Genomic DNA, 22,965 nt, shown 5'->3' on the forward strand with positions numbered 1-22,965 from the left:
TGAAGGCTTCAAATGCACATCTCTCACAGTGTTATCATGCCAAGAGAAAGAACTGACTGATTCTGACAACGGGACATTAACATGGCCCAGTGACCACGTGTCCTAATGGACAAGGCGTCTGACTTCGGATCAGAAGACTGAGGGTTCGAGTCCCTTCGTGGTTGGGAAGTATGTATTTCAGGTTATACCATGTTTAATGGTTCTGGTGAAACCAAGAAATGGGCAGTGCAACTGCCGTAACATCATCATGTAGTGGCAGTAATCAGCAAGTTGTAGAATGTAGTTTGTTATTTGCCTCAGCAGAGGTGGGTTTTGGGCCCAGCACTCTTCCACTGCTCCACTGCTGCTTCACACTCAGCTGTGAACCGATCCAATGAGTGCTGTAGATCTCAGGCTGATGGTTTGAAATTCCAAAAAAAATCACCAACTGCTCTCCTCAACACAGCATGAACCACAAAATTACAGTATACACTGGTCCAAGAAAGCAGCTTCATCCCTTCGATAGCTCAGTTGGTAGAGCGGAGGACTGTAGAGGCTGATGGTTGAAATCCTTAGGTCGCTGGTTCAAATCTGGCTCGAAGGAGAATATTTATTTTCTTTTTCTCTTGTCCAGATACTGCAGCCAGGTACACATCCATTTGAAGTGAATGTGAGAGTGTGACGTATGCATGTTAGTTGTTGATGCTGTTCTGTAAAAATCTGACGCCCCCAAATGTCCGATGTGATGGGAGTTCGTCAGTCAGGTTCACCGTCCTTGGAAAATGGAAACAAACTGGTTTTGTCCACTCTATACATATGAGGAAATGCAATATCAAAGTAACCATCAAAGGAGATGCTGATTCTGTGATGTCACAAAGGTTCTAATGACATCACAGAGATCAAAGACTCCTCCCACTTTTTTCTCATGACCTCCACAGTAGAGTGCACTCTGTTAATGAAGCTCAAAAGACAATCATGGTCCTGCCAGATACCTTTGAGTTCTGCCGACAGAAGCGACAACAAAGCTGGAACTATTTGGACTGAACCGAGTTTGTCTGGATTACCTCCCAGGTAGGCTTGGAGGTCTACCAGGTCCAATTCTCTCCAGATGTCCCCAAACACACGCTTCCCCTCCAGGTTTGTCATCTCCAGTAGAATTCCCTCAAAAAGAGTTGGAAGCTGTGCTTAAAGCGAGCATTAACTTTTCTGACACACGTGTCAGGATGGCTCAGTGGTCTGAGGTAACAGACTCAAGATCTTTCATGCACAAATGGGCCTTGAACATGAAAGACTCATGGTTTCATTATTTCATAGATCAGCGTCACCTATCACTGCTGTGGAGTCTATAATGTGAACCACTAAAGGTAAGAAGCTTCATCACCTGAACAGGGACTTGAACCCTGGACCCTCAGATTAAAAGTCTGATGCTCTACCATCTGAGCTACTCAGGCTTCCGCTGGCTGTATAATTCAGATGAAATTCAATTATTTATTTCAGCTTGACTCATTGAGCAAACAGCCTGTCCCAGCCAGGGGTTGATCCTGCAGGTCATCTCTCTCTCTCTCTGTTTCCTGAAGGCCTCTCTGCCATTTACTAATTAAAATATATTCATAAAAAAACCAACATGTTTCTTTCATATGATGATGAAATCTAAAGGCTCTCTGATCATCACATTGAGAAGTTATTTTGGGGGGTTATTTTGATGGACACACCATGAGGCCAATCACATGAGAGGACAAACTGATGTTTTCACAATAATATTCAGCTGGTAAATTGACATAGATATGAAGTATTACAGGTGACCAAGAAGAGACGTTTTCTTTGCTCTCCAACGTAACTTTGTGAAAATAACATGTCTGTGGTTGTTTTCTGATCCCTCCTTCGTTTCTTCATGTCTTCTGTTTGTGTCTCTCTCTCGGAGTGATGTTGTTACTGAAGCCGACTCTGACCCCTCACTGAGCGGGTCGGTGCGGAGAAACACTCCGTTACCTCCGACAGCTGAGCGGTATCGCTTCTCGGCCTTTTGGCTAAGATCAAGTGTAGTATCTGTTCTTATCAGTTTAATATCTGATACGTCCCCTACCCGGGGACCATATATTAAATAGATTTTTGGAACAGGGAGATGGAATAGGGGCTTGCTCCGTCCACTCCACGCATCGACCTGGTATTGCAGTATCTCCAGGAACGGTGCACTCCCTCTGTGTGTTCAATACAAGTCCTGTTCAGCTCAACATCACCTTAAACACATGATGTTGTCTTCATGTGTGTAACGCTGAGTGTACAGAGTGTTCATGTTCAGTTTATGGTTTTAGAATCAGTGATGCATTCATGTAGAAACATCAGTTTAATGTTGCTGATTTCATCAGGTTATATTCTGCTGACCAGACTGAATCAATAAAGTTTTGTTTCAACACGTCATCGTTTAACTGTTGGTTGTATTTTGCATTTGTCAGCTGAATCCACAGAGTGACTGAAATGATGAAGTAAATCCAGGAAAGGAAAAACATTTGGCTCTGAATCTCAATGTAGATTTGAACAAAGAGCTCCAGCTGAAGAAAACAATGCTGTCTGTTTCCAGATGATGAAGAACTCAGTTCTCAGTTGATGCTCAGTTATCTCCATCTAGTGGACAGATGGTAGAAGTTGATTCCTGAAAAGAGGAAGTGACTTTTCCTCAGATCAAACTGTTGAAGGAGAACGAGCAGCTTCTTCCTCACTGACTCACTCAACCTCTGTCTCCTGGGTTTGGATTTAGGTCTGGGTCTGGGTCTGGGTCTAAGACCAGGTGGGCCTGCTCAGAGTCTCTGTGTTGGATGTGAGCTGCTGAAATCTCTGAACACCATGAGTAACTGCAGTGAAAATACAAATATGCACTGAAAACGTGCATAGCAGCTTCTGTCAGAAGTTGTTAGTTGTGTTGTGTTAGTTGTAACCAATGAAACCAATGAACCATGACACAATTGAACATCATCTGTTTTGCTTCATCTGCTTTTTAGTGTCCAGGACGCAGAGGAAGAGGATGTCTCCACATGCACATTTGTTCTTGATGTTTTCACTCACTGAAAAAACAACAACAAAAAAATACAATTTAATTCATCCAAGTGTGATCTTTTGTTGCTCTGTAATATCTTCGATTCACATTTTCTGTATGGCTTAGTTTTAAAATTATAATGGTTGTATGGTCAGCTCCTGCCTCATCAGAAAAAGTGGGATGGACAATAAATGCTGAATGGACTGTTGCTACTCTGCTTTCTCCATCACTATCAGACCACGAGTAAGTCAATAGGAATTAAAGCAAAATCAAGGAAATCCAATAATCCATCTATGCAAAAAAGAGCATTTGAATCATCAAAATATTTCCCCAGCTGACACAAACGTGATGCTTTCCCTCCAGAACTTATTTAAGTAATTCTTATGTAGAGCTTTCAGTTGTCACCCCACCACCCCAAATGTAAAACTGACATTTACGAATATGGAATAATGCAATAACAGCCAACATTTTATTTATATTTAGCATGCAATGTCTCAGTCTCTGCTGTCTGTTCCACAGAAGAACATGACAGTTCAGCAATGCTTTAAACATGAGCTCTGTGTCACATTCATGCAGCTTGTGTAGAAACAGTTCATTCCATCAGAATGAGCCTTCACCTGTCACAGTGTGTTAGAAGCCCTGTGGGTGGCCACACAGGGGATGTAGCTCAGTGGGAGAGCGCATGCTTCGCATGTATGAGGCCCCGGGTTCAATCCCCGGCATCTCCAGCATTTATAATGAAGCGTAGGAAGTCCTGAACTGCTCCATATTGTCCTGCTTACTCACTCAAACAAGTTTCTGACAACACACATACATATGTGTGAAAGACGTCATCCAGTGTTCACACAGCCCCTCATCCACTCTGAATGGATGCAAAATGGTACCGTTTGTGTGTGCTGTAAATTTTTTTTATTTGTGCTGCTGCAGTTTTATCGATGTTAGACATTTTAATTTCTGGTGATGAAGTCACACAGCCCCCCATGTTCTCCAAATGGACCCAAAGTGCAGTTGTCACCAAATTTATCAAACAGTAATGTCAGAGGTTTAAAAGAAATGTTATTCTTAATTGAGCTCTTCATTCTGGATATGATTAATTTAACTTTATCTTTGGGTTATGAACCCCAGACTCCCCAACTTACTGTATTGGATATCCTTCTTCCTGGTTAAGCTACCTGTGCTACTTTGTAGGAAGAGATAAATGACATTCTCCATGTTTTCCTGTTAATCAATGCTGCTTAAAAACTCCTGACATCTTCCAGCTAGATGATGAGACATTCAGTGTGTTAGAATAGCCAAGGATGGTTTTGATCCATTGACCTCTGGGTTATGGGCCCAGCACGCTTCAGTGCACTGGATTTATTTCCTTTCCTGGATTTACTTCATCATTTCAGTCACTCTGTGGATTCAGCTGACAAATGCAAAATACATCCAACATTTAAACGATGACGTGTTGAAACAAAACTTTATTGATTCCACTTTGCAGAAAGAAGAACACAGTGAGGCACTGACTGAACAGGACTTTACCATATCCAGATCCCTTCCTTCATCCTGATGAATGTTGAACACTAACATTTTGTAGATCAGTGGTCATACCATGGTTGGCTGTGCAGCATTTAGATGCTCCAATCAGTCCGAGAAGGGTTACAGCATGTATGGATTCCCCAAGAACCATGAGGGCTGGCAAAGGAGGTGTGTGTGTTTGTGTGCGTGTGTGTATACAGATACAAATGCAAATAAAGATAAGTATATGCACCACAAAGGGCCTCTGATATAATATAGAAATTGTCAATTAAAACAAGGTATTGATTTAATAATTTTACTCCTGGAGATACTTTCACAGCTAGCAAAGACGTGAGAACAAACACCTGCCAAAATAAAAATATATATAATCACACTGTGCACGTGCAAATAAAGATCAGTATATGCATCACGGTACCACTTTGGGTTCATTTAGAGAAGATGTGCTGACAGCTGGGGAATTAGCTCAAGTGGTAGAGCGCTCGTGAGAGGTAGTGGGATCAATGCCCACATTCTCCACAAGACTTTAGCTCTTTGTTGGACATATAGCAACAAGTGAACTAAACAGCAGGTCCCTGGGTGGGCTTTGGAGTAGCAGCTACTCTTCCTGGGGTCCAAATGAAAATGCAAATCTGCAGTCAAATAGGACAGGATTGAAACAGGGACCTTTAAATCTTTAATGTAACGCGAAGTTAGAAAGACAGAAAGACATCTTTGAAGCCTCTTGGACACACAACCAGTCAGCGTGCAGCATTCAACCTCACAAACTTTAAACAATATTTAACTGTTTGGATGAAAGAGGAGGCAGAATACCTGAAATATGGCAGCTCCTCTACCGCTGAGCTACATCCTCTTTGGATATTTACCTAACCACAGAGGCTCTGAGCTGCTGCAGCAGGTGAAATGAAGAACCACCACTAGAAATCCATTGGGGTTTTCCCCCGCTGGTTCAAATCCTGCCAACAATGTTTACTTCCTTTTATGGACCAAGTTTTCCATTTGGGGAGAGACACAGCTGAGTGCTGTTGTTAGGACTCATCTAAGAGGATGACAGCACTCACTGGTGCTCAGTTATCATTATCAAGGCCGGTGAGAGTGACACACCTTTAGTTCCACTTCCAGGTCATGGAAGCAATAATGAGAAGTCATTTCTACTGTGTACTGTGCTGAAATAGCTCATTTGGGAGAGCGTTAGATTGAAGGTTTAAAGGTCCCTGTTTCAATCCCGGGTTTGTTGTTTTTTAATTATGGAGTTAAAGTCACTTAGTGTAACACATCACAGATTCTATGTCTTCTCCATGAACGCCTTTTATACCAGGCATTGTTTCTTAAGTTAAAGCCGAAATGAGAGATAAAATGTTATTCAGGAAATTTCAAATTGTTTATTCCCTTCACCTGTAATACACCTCTGACCAACCACAAAGTTAAGACGACTTGTCCTTTAGGCCACGTGGTCTCTGAGTGTGGCTGATTTTAATGTCCTGTTGTCAGTTTATCGTCTGTTCCATCGTCTCAACCAGCAGTTGACTGGATCCATCTTGATCACTGAGCTACATCCCCTGCATGGTGTGGCAGCTTTAGCTTCTGAGATCCTGCGACAGGTAAAACTTTTGAGTGCATAAATAACCAAAAAAAGTGTTTTTGTCTTGTATGATAAATGCAATGTGCATTTGTGCTTCCTAGTTTTGGGGTTTGCTTCTCACTCTGGGTGCCATGAATTTTTCTCCCCTCATAGATTGTTGGACTTTCTCCGTCATTTCCCACTTTGGACAAGGGTCAGTGTTTAAGTCCCACCTGCCCCAACAAAATGCTGATGAAATACATAATACATATAACCATTCAACAGCATCACTAAGTCAGGAGCAGAACAGTACACATTACTGAGGAAAGCGAGAAATGACATTCTCGCATGCATGTATGAGGCCCTGTGTTCAATCCCCGTCATCTCCAGCATTGATAATGAAGCACAGGAAGTACTTATCTTGTGCAACACCCTGATCTCTCAATTATCCACTCAGCTTGGAGCAATTTATCACAAATCAATTCATGACAATCAATTTATGACAAAACAGCAGCCATTGAAGTCCACTTAAAGGCAAACTCCTAATGTTTTGGCCTCTTTTTTTAAACTCACGTCAAAACATCATTATGAAGTTACGTCAAGTACATATAGAGCAGGTCTAGACTGCTCTGCCTTGAGTGGCCTTTTGCACAGGAAGTGCTTATCATGTGCTTATCATGTTGTAATCTACAGCTGATGAAAACCCAAAAGTAGTTTGTTTCTACAACATCTGACTTTAGCAACAAGGAACTGCTGGGATTTAAACACAGGCTGCTTTAACCAGCCAACATACACAACCTTTATCTGCATTGAAATCATTCAGCCTGTTACCAGCTCAAATCCACAGCACTGTACTCAGCTGTTTTTGCTGGATAGTATCTGGTTTGGTTTCACCTCTTCCACAAAACTTTAGGATGCTCCAAAGAGAGACATGAAGACTGTGCAGTTAATTTAGTTTAACAACCTTAAACTTGATCAATGAGGCACTGCTGGGATTTGAACCCAGGATCTCCTGTTTACTAGACAGGCGCTTTGACCAACTAAGCCACAGCACCATGCAGATAAGATAGGATGTATTTTGGATCTTAAAATACCCTCAACGTACGTGGCTGACAATTGTGACTCTTGCCAGAGTTTCTGTCACATTAATGTCCTGAATGTGCTGTGTGTAAATAATGAGGTTCATCAAAACAAAGTCAGAACCAGAGCTCAGGCTGTTGGTACACAAACAAAGAAAGGCATACTTGTGGATTCGCAAGATTATATCAGGATCTGACCTTTTCCTGTTCTGATGTAGCTCAGTGATCAAGATGGATCCAGTCAAGTGCTGGTAGAGATGATGGAACAGACGATAAACTGACAACAGGACATTAAATACATAATACATATAACCATTCAACAGCATCACTGAGTCAGGAGCAGAACTGTACACATTACTGAGGAAAGCGATAAATGACATTCTCCATGTTTTCCTGTTAATCAGTGCTGCTGAAAAACTCCTGACCTGTCTCATCATTCTCTGTTCTTTGGAGAACAAATTTAATCTGTCTACAAACCTGAAGGCAGGGTCTGTTCCATGAACACGACATGCTGACGTTCTTCAGATTATGAGACTGACACACTGCCTACTGCACCAACGAGGCCTGGAACCCAGAGTAAGTAAAAGAGGGAGAAGGAGGAGAGCTGTCAGTGTTTCAGTATAAACATACAGCCCTGACCACTGTTGTATCCAGGCATCCAGTGCAGACTGCTGCTTTTCATGGAGAGCAATGACCATTGCATTGGCCGGGAATTGAACCCGGGCCTCTCGCATGGGAGGCGAGAATTCTACCACTGAACCACCAATGCTGACTGCACAGCCAAACCCACCTCCAATATGATGGCAATGCAGAGTAGAGCATAGCATAGCTCCACTTGTCATATGGAAGACCAAGTAATTCAAATTCAAGTAACCATCTGTCTGTCAGGATGGCCGAGTGGTCTAAGGCGCCAGACTCAAGGTAAACTCCTTCCTGCACTAAAGGGCATTCTGGTCTCTGAAACTTTGACTGTTTCATAATAAAGGAGTTAGGACTTAAAACACTAAAGCCTGTGTGCTCCCTGTGGCTCCCTCAGATCCAGGACCTTTATGTCATTGCTGCTAATGGCTCGTTGGTCTAGGGGTATGATTCTTGCTTCAATCCTGGGCATTTCTAGGATTTATAGTGAAGTGCGTCTCTGAATGAATGGGTCTCTCTCAGTTGATCCCCATGTGTGTTAAAATAGTTGAGTCTTCTGTAAGCAAGAAGAGGGCTTGTTGTCATTATGACCTTCAAGATTTTATGATCAAATATGAAGAATAGGGACAACAGTACTTTTTAACCTACTCATCCACTTTTATAGAAAGTTTATGGTCCTTAACTTATCAGACACAACAATAACACAAAGTTACAATGATCAGTCCAGGGACATTTCTGTGCGACTTTGTGCGCTTGCGCTCATCCATTTGAAGCGAACGTGAAAGAGTGACATATGCATCTGTGTCGCGTTGGAGATCAATGAAAGACAGGAAATGCCTTTGATCTCCAGTGACGTCACACAGTCTCGTTGTGGAGTTGTGACTCTGTGGCGCAATGGTAGCGCGTCTGACTCCAGATCAGAAGATTGCGTGTTTGACTCACGTCAGGGTCAGATCATCTCTTTGCACTTTTGGTAAACCCTCACATACTCTGTGGTGCAGCAGGAAGTGTTTTTCTGATGATCCATTTCATTTCTTCACATCACAGACAAATTCAGAATTTCAGGAGGACTATTGGACTATCTGACTGCACATCTGAAGGCACAAGATGACGACTTCAAATCCCTGTAAGATCAAAGCTGCTCCTCTCCAAGTTGACGAGCTGCCTTTGTGGCTGCAGGCTGTCATGTAGCTCAGCTGCAAACCGATCCAATGAGTGCTGTAGATCTCAGGCTGATGGTGCCAAAAGGACCACATCATCTTAAAAACCCTTCGACCTTCCACGTCTCCACGACAATACCATTTGACAACTTTGACAACCTTTGACCATCAACAGAAACACAGAAACACAGAAAGGTCAACAGCTCTCTGTGGTGCAATCGGTCAGCGTGTTCAGCTGTTATCTGAAAGGATGGTGGTTCAAGCCCACCCAGGGATGTCCTTTGTTTAAACCCCGATGTGGACAGGATCTCCGCCTGTCTTGTGGAAGACTGGGATTTCAATTCCTGAAGGGGGAATGTGTCTTGTGCTGTGTGTGTAAATAATGAGGTTCTTCAATACAAAACACCACACGAGTCAGAACCAGAGCTCAGGCTGTTGGGACACAAACAAAGAAAGGCATACTTGTGGATTCACAAGATTATATCAGGATCTGACCTTTTCCTGTTCCATCAGTAACCATCAAAGGAGATGCTGATTCTGTGATGTCACAAAGGACATCAGAGAGATCAAAGACTCCTCCCATTTTTTTCTCATGACCTCCACGATAGAGTGCTGCCTGCTGCAATAATGCTGCCTTTAATAGAAGTTTAGGAACATTTGAGGAAAGAATACATTTTGAAATGTCTGTTTATTGTTTATCACTTGTTAGGATCCCCAGGTGCATGATAGCATTTTTATGTTATGGGGTCAATCACCTACATTTTTCAATAAAAAGGCTTTCCCTGACCGGGAATCGAACCCGGGCCGCGGCAGTGAGAGTGCCGAATCCTAGCCACTAGACCATCAGGGAGGGTCTAGACAGCAATACAACCATTTTTATGGACTTAACTTCGATCAAAGGTGAGCATTTCAAATTAGAGCGGGTTTTTAACCTGACGCAGCTGTAGCTGAACAGAATAGTTTAGTTTTTACTTTTGATGAACCTCAAATAAGTTACTTATTTTGGCCTTCTCTTGTTGCCGTATCTTCAAAGAGCTAAAGTCTTGTGGAGAAAAACTGAAAAGTCTGACAATGTTTTTGAAAGCAGATGCAGTATATCCAGATGACCTTTGAATTAACCTTCAACAGGTTTCAAACACATTTAGAGATCATTCATGATGGACCTCAAGTCAGACACTTTGGATAATTCTGCCGACAGACTAAAGAGGGCTGAACACCGACGAGGATGGGATTCCAACCCACGCGTGCAGAGCACAATGGATTAGCAGTCCATCGCCTCCTGAGCAGGAGTTGTGCCTTCATTGGCAATTTGTTTTGATGAACATCTACCACTGATCTACATCCTCTTTGGATCTTTACCTAACCACAGAGGCTCTGAGCTGCTGCAGCAGGTGAAAAGAGAAACTGTCTGATGAAGCCTCCTCTCTGCTCACAGTTGGTTTGTGAGCCTCCTTTTTGAGTGGTGGTTGAATGTTATTTTGGTTTTTTTGTCATATTTTAAGGCTGTACAGAGATGCTTGGGAACATGTGAAACTTGGTCCATGAAAACAACTAACCGTTGTTGGCAGGATTTGCGCGGGGAAACCCCAATGGATTTCTAGTCCATCGCCTTAACCACTCGGCCACAACAACAACGCACAGCAATCTGTGGGTCTCTAATCTGAGGGTCCAGGGTTCAAGTCCCTGTTCAGGTGATGCAGCTTCTTCCCTTTAGTGGTTCACATTATAGACTCCACAGCAGTGACAGGTGACACTGATCTATGAAATAATGAAACCATGAGTCTTTCATGTTCGAGGCCCATTTGTGCAGGAAAGATCTTGAGTCTGGCACCTCAGACCACTGAGCCATCCTGACACGTGTGCCAGAAAAGTTAATGCTCGCTTTAAGCACAGCTTCCAACTCTTTTTGAGGGAATTCTACTGGAGATGACAAACCTGGAGGGGAAGCGTGTGTTTGGGGACATCTGGAGAGAATTGGACCTGGTAGACCTCCAAACCTACCTGGGAGGTAATCCAGACAAACTAGGTTCAGTCCAAATAGTTCCAGCTTTGTTGTCGCTTCTGTCTGCAGAACTCAAAGGTATCTGGCAGGACCATGATTGTCTTTTGAGCTTCTTTAACAGAGTGAACTCTACTGTGGAGGTCATGACAAAAAAGTGGGAGGAGTCTTTGATCTCTGTGATGTCATTAGAACCTTTGTGACATCACAGAATCAGCATCTCCTTTGATGGTTACTTTGATATTGCATTTCCTCATATGTATAGAGTGGACAAAACCAGGTTGTTTCCATTTTCCAAGGACGGTGAACCTGACTGACGAACTCCCATCACATCGGAAATTGACGCCAGGGGAAACATTTGGGGGCGTCAGATTTTTACAGAACAGCATCAACAACTAACATGCATACGTCACACTCTCACATTCACTTCAAATGGATGTGTACCTGGCTGCAGTATCTGGACAAGAGAAAAAGAAAATAAATATTCTCCTTCGAGCCGGATTTGAACCAGCGACCTAAGGATTTCAACGACCAGCCTCTACAGTCCTCCGCTCTACCAACTGAGCTATCGAAGGGATGAAGCTGCTTTCTTGGACCAATGTATACTGTAATTTTGTGGTTCATGCTGTGTTGAGGAGAGCAGTTGGTGATTTTTGTGTTGAGGGGCCTTTGCTGGCGGTCTGTTCCCCTGAGGTTAGTCTGTGTTGTGCAGGGTGCGTAATTTAGGCATTTTTGTCTCCCTGTGAACAAAAGTTCAAGAAGGCAGTGAAAGATGACACCAACACCAGGTGGGCTGAACTGAGAAACATCACAGTCAAACAGTTTGTGTTTACATGTGAAAACAAGCAGTTTGGCAGGGGGCACCCAGATTTGAACTGGGGACCTCTTGATCTGCAGTCAAATGCGCTACCACTGAGCTACACCCCCCATAAACACACACAGCCCATCACTGCAGATTGTGTCCTGTGCAAAGCGGTCAATCACCAAATTTCCATCTGCGCAACAACCACTAAATTACTGTTTCTCTTGTCCAGAGATTGCAAGTAAAAGTTGTAATACAGGAAGTGATGGCTTTCATCGGTTTGTTGAAGTGATGAGCCGGAACTCCATTGAGAGAAAAACACTGCTGGGGTTTGAATGCAGGATGTCCTGTTTACAAGGCAGACACTTGAGGCAGCTCAGCATCAGTACTGCCAGTTTCTCTGCAGTCTGTCTCTGAAACTACGTCTGTGTCGGTCAACACTTGTGCTCCTCACAGTTGTGTGTCAGAAGAGACTGACTGCCTGATTAGATCACAAACAGGCTCAAAACTTGCACTTCCTCACACGTGTAGAGTGGACAAACCAGGTTGTCTACATGTCAAGTGAATTTCAGTGTTTCACTGGTAAGATTCAGGTTCCACCGAGATTTGAACTCGGATCGCTGGATTCAGAGTCCAGAGTGCTAACCATTACACCATGGAACCAGGCAGGGGTGCGCTCAGATAGATGTGAAAGGAATTTTAGTCTTTGAAAAGTGTGGGCGGTCAAAAGTCGACCAAAATGCCTTTGTCCCCAGACACACCTCACATCAGTAGAGGTGAAAGAAAAGTGGTTTCTGTCAGAAGTGGGATTTGAACCCACGCCTCCAGGGGAGACTGCGACCTGAGTGCCAGCTGCAGAAGGATTGTCCAGGAAAGTGTTGGAGGAATGTTGGAAGCAACAATCATGTTCACAAAGTCCAAAATTCGTCAGCCAATCGGTGTCAGTGTGGCCCCAGCCTCAGCATACTACAGAAACAGGACACAGCCACAGCGACAGTAGGAAGGAGGAATGCCCTCTGCCAACAGTGGCAAACAGCCGCCTGAGTGAAAAACAGGATCATCATCAAAATGTATTCTTTCATCAAATGATCCTAAACTTCTATTAAAGGCAGCATTATTGCAGCAGTCAGCACTCTATGGTGGAGGTCATGAGAAAAAGTGGGAGGAGGGATAATCTTGTGAATCCACAAGTATGCCTTTCTTTGTTTGTGTACCAACAGCCTGAGCTCTGGTTCTGACTTTGTTTTGATGAACCTCATTATTTCCACACAGCACATTCAGGACATTAATGTGACAGTTTATTATATGCTAAAGAAAATCCTTTGTTATTTGTCTCAGTGGACTTGGCTCATCATAGTTTGCTGACTAACTGGTATTGGAGTTGTGTAGAAAAAACAGAAAGATCTGACAACAGCTTTGAAAGCGGATACAGTCGGTCCAGATAAACTTTGAATTAACCTGAAACAGGTTTCAAGGATATTTAGAGAATGTTGAAGAAGGACCAACATGGACAGGCAGGAATCGAACCCACTACAAAGATCTGACATTCAAAAACACCCACACATAAAGTAACCATTAAAGCCCTGCATGGAGTCATCATGAGCAAACACCAGCTGCTGTTTTCACCCAGGTGGCTGCTACATGGGTTAAACTTGTGACTGTGGCGTTGTCAGCAAAAAAGTTTTTCTGTTACAAACTCCTGAATGACTTCAAGGACTCTGCAGCTGGCCAGTACGGGGATACCAATCTTCACTAAAGACGAGCTGAAACTGTTAGCAGGATTTTAATTTACATCCTGTTGTGTCATTCTTTATACTTGCCTATGTGGTTTCTATGTAAATAATTCAAAGTTTATAAATGACTTCCATTCAATTAGAGAAGAAACATTTTTTCAGATTGAGTTCTTTGGGTTTCTGTACTTAAACCTTTTTTATTTGTGGCATGAAGCTCCAAGTTCAGTTTGTTTAATATATAAGGCAATGTAAATGATGAACATTTGATATAATGAATACATTAATAATTCATTTTACACATAATTTCAAATTAATATGACATAAATTCATCATATAACATTATATAACACAACATCATATAAATTAAATTCAGCAACAAATCTCAGGAGCCACTTGGGGGCAGAAAGAGTTTGGGGGGGCTGTTATTGTTGAAACGTCAGTGATCCTCCTCAGATGACATCTTAGTGTCTGACAGGGCTCAGTTTTTATCTTCTGATCTGATCTCTGAATGTGCTCCTGCTGCTGGCTCTCTCTCAGCTGATCCCAGCTGATCCGCTCCGAGGCTGACAACCAAATGTACCTCATGTAAGTCAAGCGATGAAATGAGTTCATCCTCTCATCTGAACTTTATCAGGGGACATGAAAATAAACGAGTCACGTTTGCTTTTACTTCAATTTAACGCCAATTGTCCAATAAGAGCTGATTTGTGTTTCACTTCATTCGTTTCATTCGTTCGCGAGACGAGTCATGTGCGTCTTTGTGCGCATGCGCTCATCCATCCTCCTCCGGTGGTGTCGCGTGGGAGAGCGATGAAAGACAGGAAATGGCTTTGATCTCCAGTGACGTCACACAGTCTGGTTGTGTGTTGGCTGTGTGTGTCTCTTGTGAGTCCCTCTACTGTCTGCTATGTGGATCTTCGGTTCATATCGCCTGGTTGCTGTGAAGCCCCGCCTCTGTGTTGGGAGGCTCCGCCTCCACCTGTGGGGAGGCTATAAAAGCCAGACTCCCTCAGCTGATGCTCTCTCTCCTGGACGGCCTGGATCCTGTTTGGTTTGAGTATCTTATTTTGACACACACGGCTTTCAATATCCAACATTTTCATCTCACACTGATGACTGACTTCACACCTCACACTGCTTTATTGGTTTTGTATTTGTTTGTTATGACGTAGTGTACAATAACTTGTGTTTTGAGGTATCAGTGTGGCCCTCCCTTCTTTGTTGTGGCCTAAATTAGCGGGTCATTTTCTCTGTGTAGGTGTGTGTTGTGTTAGATTTTCTTTGTGAAGTGTAGAAATGTTTGGGCTGGTAGTTTTGCTGTTTTATAATGGTGATTTAATGAAGTGTGGAGGGGAGGAGAATTCAGAGTTCAGTAGTTTTCAGTCAGCAGTTGTTTGGTGCTGTGGAGTGAATTGTTTGTAGTTGCAGGTCGCTGCATGTGCTCAGACAGTGTTTGGCTGTAGGAGGTTTTTTTTGGCTGGAGCATCTGTTTGTTCCCCCAAACATGCCGTAGCAGCAGTTCCTCATAAGGAGGGACTGTTGGCTTTGTTGTGTTTAAGGGCTGTTTGTTGTTTTTGTATGCTGTCCGTGTGGTTAGCAGCAGTTGTCTCGGGGGCACCTTCTGTAGCGTTGGCTGGGGCAGTTAGCCGTCCACAATGCAAGCGGGTTTTAGGTGCATAAGTACCCACCACCAGTACGCATACGAAGACTAGGGTGGAGTTAGGCAGTTTAGGGGGGAGGCTCCTTTCTCTATAAATCCTCTCTATGGCTGTTCACTGTCTGAGTTGTAGCAGGGTCTCTGATATTGCAGACAGAATTTGATGTCTTTTTCTTTTTGTCTAGTGACCATAGTAGCTGAGTTTTTGCAGCATCCTGTGCTGTAGTACACTGTCTCAATTTAAGAAGGGGGTTTGTTGACTTGGCTTTGCACTTAGGCTGCAACGAACCTGAGCACTACCAGACTGAGTGATAATGGATGTGGCTATGTCCATCCTGATTCTGTTGATGTCTTCTGTGCCTGTGGGAAATTCCATTGAACTGCCAGTGAAGATGTGATCTGCAAACTGAAAGTGTAAGAGCTCGTAAATCACAGGTCCCCCAATGCGTGATGATGGCATATACCGGAGTGCGATGTAGCCGAGCTTACTTTTAGAGCAAACACTCCACAAGATGTTGTCTTGTTGCAGTGGGTGAGGCACAATGTCGCAGGTCCACCGTGACACATTGACAGTTTTCTCATCAGGGCTCTAAGGAAAAAATGTGTAAATGTTACTGAAGCAACCAATTCAGTTAGATGAACAAGAATGACCCAATGTCACTGGTTTGCAAAACTATAGTATACCTTGTTGTCTCCAAACACCTTTTGATCTTTGTAGGTGACTCTCCCATTGAGTCAACAAGGAGAGCTTTCTTTTTTTGATGGGTATATGGCCTGTACATAAATAAATATTTATATATAAGCCCTATTTTTTTATTATGGGAACAGTCTTTCTTTGACACATGGGCCTACTTATTTCTATCACAGGGAGCCACAGGTTTTAGAGTTTTCAGTGCTAACTCCTTTATTGTCAAAATCATATTCCTATTTTATGCAGATATTTCTTTCACTTTGGTTCACAAAAGGCTTTGTCAGGAGTGGGATTTGAACCCACGCCTCCATTCAGAGAAACCAATGGTGACAGTCATTAACAACACCTATAATCATATCAGAGGCATCCAGCTGAGGGAAAGGAGAAAAAAACTTTGACTTTTCTAGGTTCATTATAGCCCATCTTGTGTGATAACTGATGGCTCGTAATTGCAGCACTGAAAAAATTAACTCAGCTTTCAATCTCATAGCCGTGACCAGCACCACCATCATGTTGCAGCACACCTTAAGCCTTTGAGTCTTTCTCTGCCATGTAGCTGTTATGGCAAAGGTGTCCATGTGGTAGACATTTTCCTTTGCCACATGCTGCCTCACCATGATATTTAGATATGCATTTATCACCTGCAGTATAACATTAAAAAAATATTACTACTTTGCAGGGAGAAGCATTATGCCTTGCAAATTTCAATGAATATGCGCCTCGCTCTCCAACTCCTTTCCAGGGCCCAGCTGGAAGATGTCCTTATGTGATATTTTGTAGGGCCCAACCTTTGCCAGCAGCACCTGGCAATCATTGCCACCCCACACTTTTGTGATACCTGTGACACATAGCACACTTAAACAGTGATGTTAAGTTAATAAAAGGTCTACAGGGTCCATTCTGCACCAGGCTAGAGACTCCTGTGAAGGTGAAGATGCTAAATATAATGGTGTATGATTTGTTAAATCTAAGAGTGATAGTACAGAGGATGGAGCAGGTGGTCATTTACGAGATGATTTGAGAGCCGTACCTGAGGGATGATTACTGTTTTTTTGTTGTTTTTTTTTTTTTTGAGAGGTCCAACAGGGCAGCAGAGGGGACAGGTTTTTTTTTTGCTTTTTTTTTGGTGGTTCTTCATTGGAGGATTTTATTTTGTGGGGTATGCAGGGTGTTGGCTGTAAGAATGGTTTCAGGTGGTCTATGTTGATTTTTGGATGTTGGCTCCCATTGTCATCCACCAGGTCTGCACTTTTGTTTTCGATCTTTGTAATGGTATATGGCCCCAACCAGGTATGCTCTAGTTTCCCCCCTTTTCTCTGCTGCAATCTCACAATTTTTCTCAAGACCCTCTGGCCAACAGAAAAGATGGATTTGATTGGCAGTTTTTGCCTTTTATCTTGCCTCTTCTGGACATTCTCCCTCACCAGATTGTCCAACTGCTCTTTCAAGGCAATGCCAGAGGACACCACTGATCTGGCAACCATCTCCTCCACTGAGCTGCCCACCTTTCCAATAAAAAGATAGATTAAATGTAATTGTAATGCTCAAATTACCTGACGTAATTGAGACATCCATACCGTGTAGTCCTCTGGCACTTCACATGGATAGCGTGCCTCAAACCCAAACATTAGAAAGTAGGGGGAGAACATGGTGGTGAGGTGTGGTTTGGTGCGTAGGCTAAACATAACGGCATCCAAGTAATTGTCCCACGTCTTTGGCTTGTCAGCGACAAGTTTGCGTAACGCACTGTATAGTCACAAGGAAATGCATGTCGGTCATCATGGTTTTCAAAATGACATCAATATTATGGAAGAGCTACTTTTAGACTGTGCTGAAAACATTTTTTACATTACAGATTCACCTGTGAATTGTCCCGTTCAGGTTTTCTACAAGACCATTTGTCTGTGGGTGATATGGCGCACAAAGACTCCAATCCACATCCAGGAACTTGCAAATCTTGAGGTTCAGCTGTTTAAATAAAACATGAGTACAGTTTAGCAGCAATCCATTGCACAGACTGTAGACAGGACCATAATGGTTCTTTCACCAAGCCAACACTAACCTCATTCACAAATTCTGTTCCTTGATCGGCCAAAATGCACTGCGGTGCACCAAGCCTATAAAAAATTTTAATAATGCACTCGGCGACCACCTCGGCACTTTTATTTGGGATGGCCTGCGCCTCTTCCCATTTGGTGTAGTAATCCATCACACACGTAGCAGTTGCCATCATCAGTGTTCGCCAGTTGTCCCACGAGGTCCATTCCCACCAACTCCAGAGGACAGTCCACCTGAAAAATCAAATTATGTTCTCTTATCATGAACTATTTTTTTTTTTTTTTTTTTTTTTTTTTGTTAAGTATTCAGTAAAATGAAAGCCTTGTTACATACATGTATCGGGATATATTCCTGTTCCTTTTTGAGGGAGAGCCTGCTGAACTGGCATTTTGCACACTGTGGAACCTGATGGTTCAAAAGCAGATATTGGAAATGCAGTCCACAGAACTACAATGTATGGATAAGCTCAATATATCATACAATTCAATTAAATAATTCCATTTACCCATTTGTCCAAGTCTACCCCCATTCCAGGACAGTAAAACCTGGCGCTGACGGCATATTTGGTTTTTTGGGTTCCACAGTGGCCTCCCTCTGCACTGTCATGGAACTGCTTGAAAATGTCACTGGCCTCCTCCACGCCAACCACCACTCTCCTGAGCAACTCCGTATCGTTTTTTGACGAAAGGTAATACAAAGTATCACCTATTGTAACAAGGTGGTTGGCAGCAGCGTACAAGAATCTGATTATCTGATTAGTTATTATTGCTCTGTCAGAGAGTTAGAGTTGGCAATAAGGGAATCATTTTTAACATTTCATATTATTGCTTACCTTTCATTTGGAACCGGGCGGAGCACCTGCGTATAACATATTTCTGTTCCTTTGATATCCCAACAGGATAGGAACCATTTTTCTTATAGTTGACCAGCTCGTCAAACTGAGATTCTCCAGTGGCCACCGTCACTTTGAGTCACCGAAGTAGAAAAGATCCTTCTCGATGACAGTGTTGTGTTTTGCCTACATCTGAGCTGAAGATACAAATAAGGTGGTCACCAACGAGGCCTGGAACCCAGAGTAAGGAAAAGAGTGAGATGGAGGAGACCTGTCAGTGTTTCAGTATAAACATACAGCCCTGACCACTGCTGTATCCAGACAGTGCTGACTGCTGCTTTTCATGGAGAGCAGTGGCCATTGCATTGGCTGGGAATTGAACCCGGGCCTCTCACATGGGAAGCGAGAATTCTACCACTGAACCACCAATGCTGACTGCACAGCCAAACCCACCTCCAATATGATGGCAATGCAGAGTAGAGCGTATCATATCTCCACTTGTCACATGGAAGACCACGTTTTAAAATTCACATAACAGTCTGTCTTTTGTGGGCGTTTCGTGTGCTTGTAGCAACCTGGCTAGTTGGTAGAGCATGAGAGTCTAAATCTAAAAAAGTGGTTTGAGCCCCACGTTGGGTGATTAAATAGCTTTATAGACCTGAAGATACCCAGCAGAACTCTGCCTCTGCCAGCTGGCCTTCTTCCACAGTGGATCCTGGTGCCATGTGTTCACCAGGCAGGTGATGCCCCCTGACTGGATCTGCAGCTCAGCTGCCTCATACACAGCTAACTGCTGTGCACTGTGTAGCTGACACTGTCCTATCAAAGCTAGCATTAACGTTTCTGTTTCCTCATCAGAGACTGCCAGCAGGATGCACATGTCAGGATGGCCGAGTGGTCTAAGGCGCCAGACTCAAGGTTAGCTCCTTCCTGCACTAAAGGGCATTCTGGTCTCTGAATGGAGACGTGGGTTCAAATCCCACTCCTGACAAAGGGATGAATTTTGCAAAATTTGTTAACCAAACTCTTCCAAAGTGCATGAAGAATTCATATAAAATGTGAATTTGACTTTTTCACAATAAAGGGGTTAGGACTGAAAACACTAAAGTCTGTGGCTCCCTGTGGTAGGAATGGACAGCAGTTGTTGGACTAAAGATAACTCAGCTGTTACTGAATCATCTGTAGCTCAGTCAGTGGAGCATCAGAAAGGAGCAGCTGTTCTACTCCGAGTCTCTCCCAGATGTCTGAGCTCCTCAGAAACCCGTCTAACGTAGCTGAGTTAGATGCAACTAAGTGAAGTTTCCAAGAAGGACTCTGCTAATCATGTCTATTGAATGTTGATGAAGAACACATGCAAACAACTAAGCCACAGCACCACAAAAGCACTACAAAGACGTACAGAGGATCTGAAAATATTGCAAAATAAGTGGCTGACCATCATGACTCCTACCTGGTCAAAGTTTATCTCCTGTGAAAAGCAGTCAATCAACAATATCCCTTCTCCTCAGCACAGCATGAGCCACAAAACTACCAGACAGCAAACCTCACACAGCTCCATAGTGTAACAGTTAGTACCCCGATTGACTGAAAGGCAACAAATGGGCTCATCCGGGATTTGAACGCGGGACCTCTCGCACCCTAAGCGAGACTCATACCCCTAGACCAACAAGCCATGTGGAAAATTGAGTTCATGACAAAAAAGTGGGAGGAGTCTTTGATCTCTTTGATGTCATTAGAACCTTTGTGACATCACAGAATCAGCATCTCCTTTGATGGTTACTGATGGAACATTTGTGGGTTGTTTTTTTTTTTTGATGAACCTCATTATTTACACACAGCACATTCAGGACATTAATGTGACAGTTTATTATATGCTAAAGAAACCTTGTTAAGAGTCATGATGGTCCGCCACGTACGTTGGGGGTATTTTCAGATCCAAAATACATCCCTGTACCTCAGAGTGGTTCTGTGGCTTAGTTGGTCAAAGCGCCTGTCTAGTAAACAGGAGATCCTGGGTTCAAATCCCAGCGGTAGGATTAAGGACTATATTTGTCAATTTTTTAGAGTTATATTTCCTAATTATGTAAATTGTTCTTTGTTGTGACATTGTTTCTTTTAATTAAAAGAAAAAAAAATCTTCTTTCAGACCTCTGTCCTTTTCTGTTTGATCCCCAACAGTGCTCATGAGTTTAATATATAGAAAACCTAAAGTTGGATTTGATTCCATAACAGCAGGACAAAGTGTGTCATTAATCTTCTGGATTCTACAGACTGAGTTCATGTTCTGATAGATTTATTTTACAGCTGTAGTAACAATAAATCTCCAGCAGGTGGAAGTATTGCTGCTCAGATGTCATGTACACTGTGGGACACACAATACTCACAGAGGACTTTATTGTGCTGCAGTGAGATGTATAAAAAGCTCCAGTTCTACAGTCAGAAGATGTCCAGTCTGAAGGTGGATGAGTTCTGACTGCAGAAGAAAGTTTCAGAACGTCTTCCAATTTGGCAATTTGGCTGCCCAAATTTAAAAGACAAAAATTCCTATCACACCTGCATACGTGTGGGGTTCCATGGTGTAATGTTATTTGCAGTGAAAATTGCAGTGTAAAAAGCACTGCAAATGCATTGCAACATGCAGTGGAAAGGTGAAGGGAAAGAAAATATAACACTGCAAATGTACAGCAAGCAAAAAAAATCTGAATTCCAGGAAGACTGACTGCACATCTGAAGGCTCTGTGTTAAAATTCTGTTGGGATCAATGCTGGTGCTCTCCAAGTTTGTAGGCTGCTGTTTTGGTGTCTACAAGGCCTCATGGATTTTTTTCATGGTGTCAAAAGAAGACACTGGAAAAGCAGCATAGAATACTTGCACAGACGAGGTAATGTAGGGAGGAAAGGAAAGAGAAACATCACGTGGTGTGTGACTTCACTTCCTCTGTGGATAAACAAGGAGAATAAAGTTGTTTCCTAACAGCTTCTATCCAGAGACCTTTAGTGTGTGAGGTGAACATGACAATTTTTACATATGTTGGATGTTGGCAATTGGTTCCTTTGCATCAGTTGGGAATTGAACCCAGGCCTCCCATGTGGCATGTGTGAGTTCTACCACCAAGCCATCCAAGCTGACTGAGGGTCAGTTCTGCCCACATATCCACCGTATCAACGATGTCTCCCTTGATACTGGAACCTCAACCCAGCACCTTTCTCTGTTTGCATGTGTTGTTGTTTCTGTTGTTTCCATTTTCAAAGGACGGAGTAGCAATATTTCGACATGTCAAAGGAATTTTGGCCTTTTAAAAGTTTGGGCGGTCAAGAGTTGACCAAAACATCTTTGTCCTCAAAAAACACACCTTGCTGGTTTTTGTCAGAAGTGGGATTTGAACCCACGCCTCCAGGAGAGACTGTGACCTGAACGCAGCGCCTTAGACCGCTCGGCCATTCTGACAACAAAAGCTGCAACAATAGCCGAAAACTTTGCTGAAAAATTAGCCCATCAAGAGACAGAGACATGCGGAACTTCTCCTGTTGCAGCCTGCTATTCCAGCTAGAGTTATCCTAAATATCTGCCTTTAAGGCCACGAATGATTTCTAAATATCTTTGAAACCTGTTGATGGTGAACGCAGAGGTTGTTAAAGGGCCTTTTCCCAAAGCTTAGCTTGCATGCCAGTACAGGGGAATTAGATCAAATGGTAGAGCGCTCGCTTAGCATGTGAGAGATAGTGGGATTGATGCCCACATTCTCCACAAGACTTTAGCTCTTTGTTGGAGATACAGCAACAAGTGAACTAAACACAGCAGGTCCCTGGGTGGGCTTTGGAGCCTTTTGGTAAACAGAAGCAGGACTGTTGTTGTGTATGGAGCTTTGACTGTTTCCTTTATTAATCATAATTAAGTTTCCTTAATTAATCATATCCAGAATGAAGAGCTCAATTAAGAATAACATTTCTTTTAAACATCTGACATCTGACATTACTGTTTGATAAATTTGGTGACAACTGCACTTTGGGTCCATTTGGAGAACATGGGGGGCTGTGTGACTTCATCACCAGAAATTAAAATGTCTAACATCGATAAAACTGCAGCAGCACAAATAAAAAAAATTTACAGCACAAACAAACGGTACCAATTTGTGTCCATTCAGAGTGGATGAGGGGCTGGGTGAACTCTGGATGACGTCTTTCACACATATGTATGTGTGTTGTCAGTAATTTGTTTGAGTGAGT

At 42.9% G+C, this 22,965-nt stretch overlaps 16 non-coding genes across 16 annotated transcripts; 6 read left to right on the plus strand and 10 right to left on the minus strand.

Moving 5' to 3' along the window:
- The first annotated feature begins 495 nt into the window (after positions 1–495).
- Positions 496–583, plus strand: trnay-gua (transfer RNA tyrosine (anticodon GUA)). Its single transcript is given in 2 exon segments — positions 496–532; positions 548–583. It is a non-coding gene; the product is annotated as a tRNA-Tyr (tRNA).
- A 774-nt stretch (positions 584–1,357) lies between these two features.
- On the minus strand, positions 1,358–1,430 carry trnak-uuu (transfer RNA lysine (anticodon UUU)). The gene has a single exon. It is a non-coding gene; the product is annotated as a tRNA-Lys (tRNA).
- A 556-nt stretch (positions 1,431–1,986) lies between these two features.
- LOC115058565 (U2 spliceosomal RNA) lies at positions 1,987–2,177 on the plus strand. The gene has a single exon (XR_003842114.1). It is a non-coding gene; the product is annotated as a U2 spliceosomal RNA (small nuclear RNA).
- A 1,489-nt stretch (positions 2,178–3,666) lies between these two features.
- On the plus strand, positions 3,667–3,738 carry trnaa-cgc (transfer RNA alanine (anticodon CGC)). The gene has a single exon. It is a non-coding gene; the product is annotated as a tRNA-Ala (tRNA).
- A 3,332-nt stretch (positions 3,739–7,070) lies between these two features.
- trnat-agu (transfer RNA threonine (anticodon AGU)) lies at positions 7,071–7,144 on the minus strand. Its single transcript has one exon. It is a non-coding gene; the product is annotated as a tRNA-Thr (tRNA).
- A 722-nt stretch (positions 7,145–7,866) lies between these two features.
- Positions 7,867–7,937, minus strand: trnag-ccc (transfer RNA glycine (anticodon CCC)). The gene has a single exon. It is a non-coding gene; the product is annotated as a tRNA-Gly (tRNA).
- Positions 7,938–8,687: 750 nt separating this feature from the next.
- On the plus strand, positions 8,688–8,759 carry trnaw-cca (transfer RNA tryptophan (anticodon CCA)). Its single transcript has one exon. It is a non-coding gene; the product is annotated as a tRNA-Trp (tRNA).
- A 986-nt stretch (positions 8,760–9,745) lies between these two features.
- On the minus strand, positions 9,746–9,817 carry trnae-cuc (transfer RNA glutamic acid (anticodon CUC)). The gene has a single exon. It is a non-coding gene; the product is annotated as a tRNA-Glu (tRNA).
- A 1,636-nt stretch (positions 9,818–11,453) lies between these two features.
- On the minus strand, positions 11,454–11,541 carry trnay-gua (transfer RNA tyrosine (anticodon GUA)). Its single transcript is given in 2 exon segments — positions 11,454–11,489; positions 11,505–11,541. It is a non-coding gene; the product is annotated as a tRNA-Tyr (tRNA).
- Positions 11,542–11,821: 280 nt separating this feature from the next.
- Positions 11,822–11,893, minus strand: trnac-gca (transfer RNA cysteine (anticodon GCA)). The gene has a single exon. It is a non-coding gene; the product is annotated as a tRNA-Cys (tRNA).
- A 466-nt stretch (positions 11,894–12,359) lies between these two features.
- On the minus strand, positions 12,360–12,431 carry trnaq-cug (transfer RNA glutamine (anticodon CUG)). The gene has a single exon. It is a non-coding gene; the product is annotated as a tRNA-Gln (tRNA).
- Positions 12,432–19,100: 6,669 nt separating this feature from the next.
- On the minus strand, positions 19,101–19,171 carry trnag-ccc (transfer RNA glycine (anticodon CCC)). Its single transcript has one exon. It is a non-coding gene; the product is annotated as a tRNA-Gly (tRNA).
- Positions 19,172–19,619: 448 nt separating this feature from the next.
- Positions 19,620–19,730, plus strand: trnal-caa (transfer RNA leucine (anticodon CAA)). The gene is made up of 2 exons: positions 19,620–19,657; positions 19,685–19,730. It is a non-coding gene; the product is annotated as a tRNA-Leu (tRNA).
- Positions 19,731–20,339: 609 nt separating this feature from the next.
- Positions 20,340–20,411, minus strand: trnap-agg (transfer RNA proline (anticodon AGG)). The gene has a single exon. It is a non-coding gene; the product is annotated as a tRNA-Pro (tRNA).
- A 290-nt stretch (positions 20,412–20,701) lies between these two features.
- Positions 20,702–20,775, plus strand: trnat-agu (transfer RNA threonine (anticodon AGU)). Its single transcript has one exon. It is a non-coding gene; the product is annotated as a tRNA-Thr (tRNA).
- Positions 20,776–22,103: 1,328 nt separating this feature from the next.
- trnal-cag (transfer RNA leucine (anticodon CAG)) lies at positions 22,104–22,186 on the minus strand. The gene has a single exon. It is a non-coding gene; the product is annotated as a tRNA-Leu (tRNA).
- Between the last annotated feature and the right edge of the window lie 779 nt (positions 22,187–22,965).

Source organism: Echeneis naucrates, chromosome 2 (assembly GCF_900963305.1).
Source record: "Echeneis naucrates chromosome 2, fEcheNa1.1, whole genome shotgun sequence".
NCBI classification, from domain to species: domain Eukaryota; kingdom Metazoa; phylum Chordata; class Actinopteri; order Carangiformes; family Echeneidae; genus Echeneis; species Echeneis naucrates.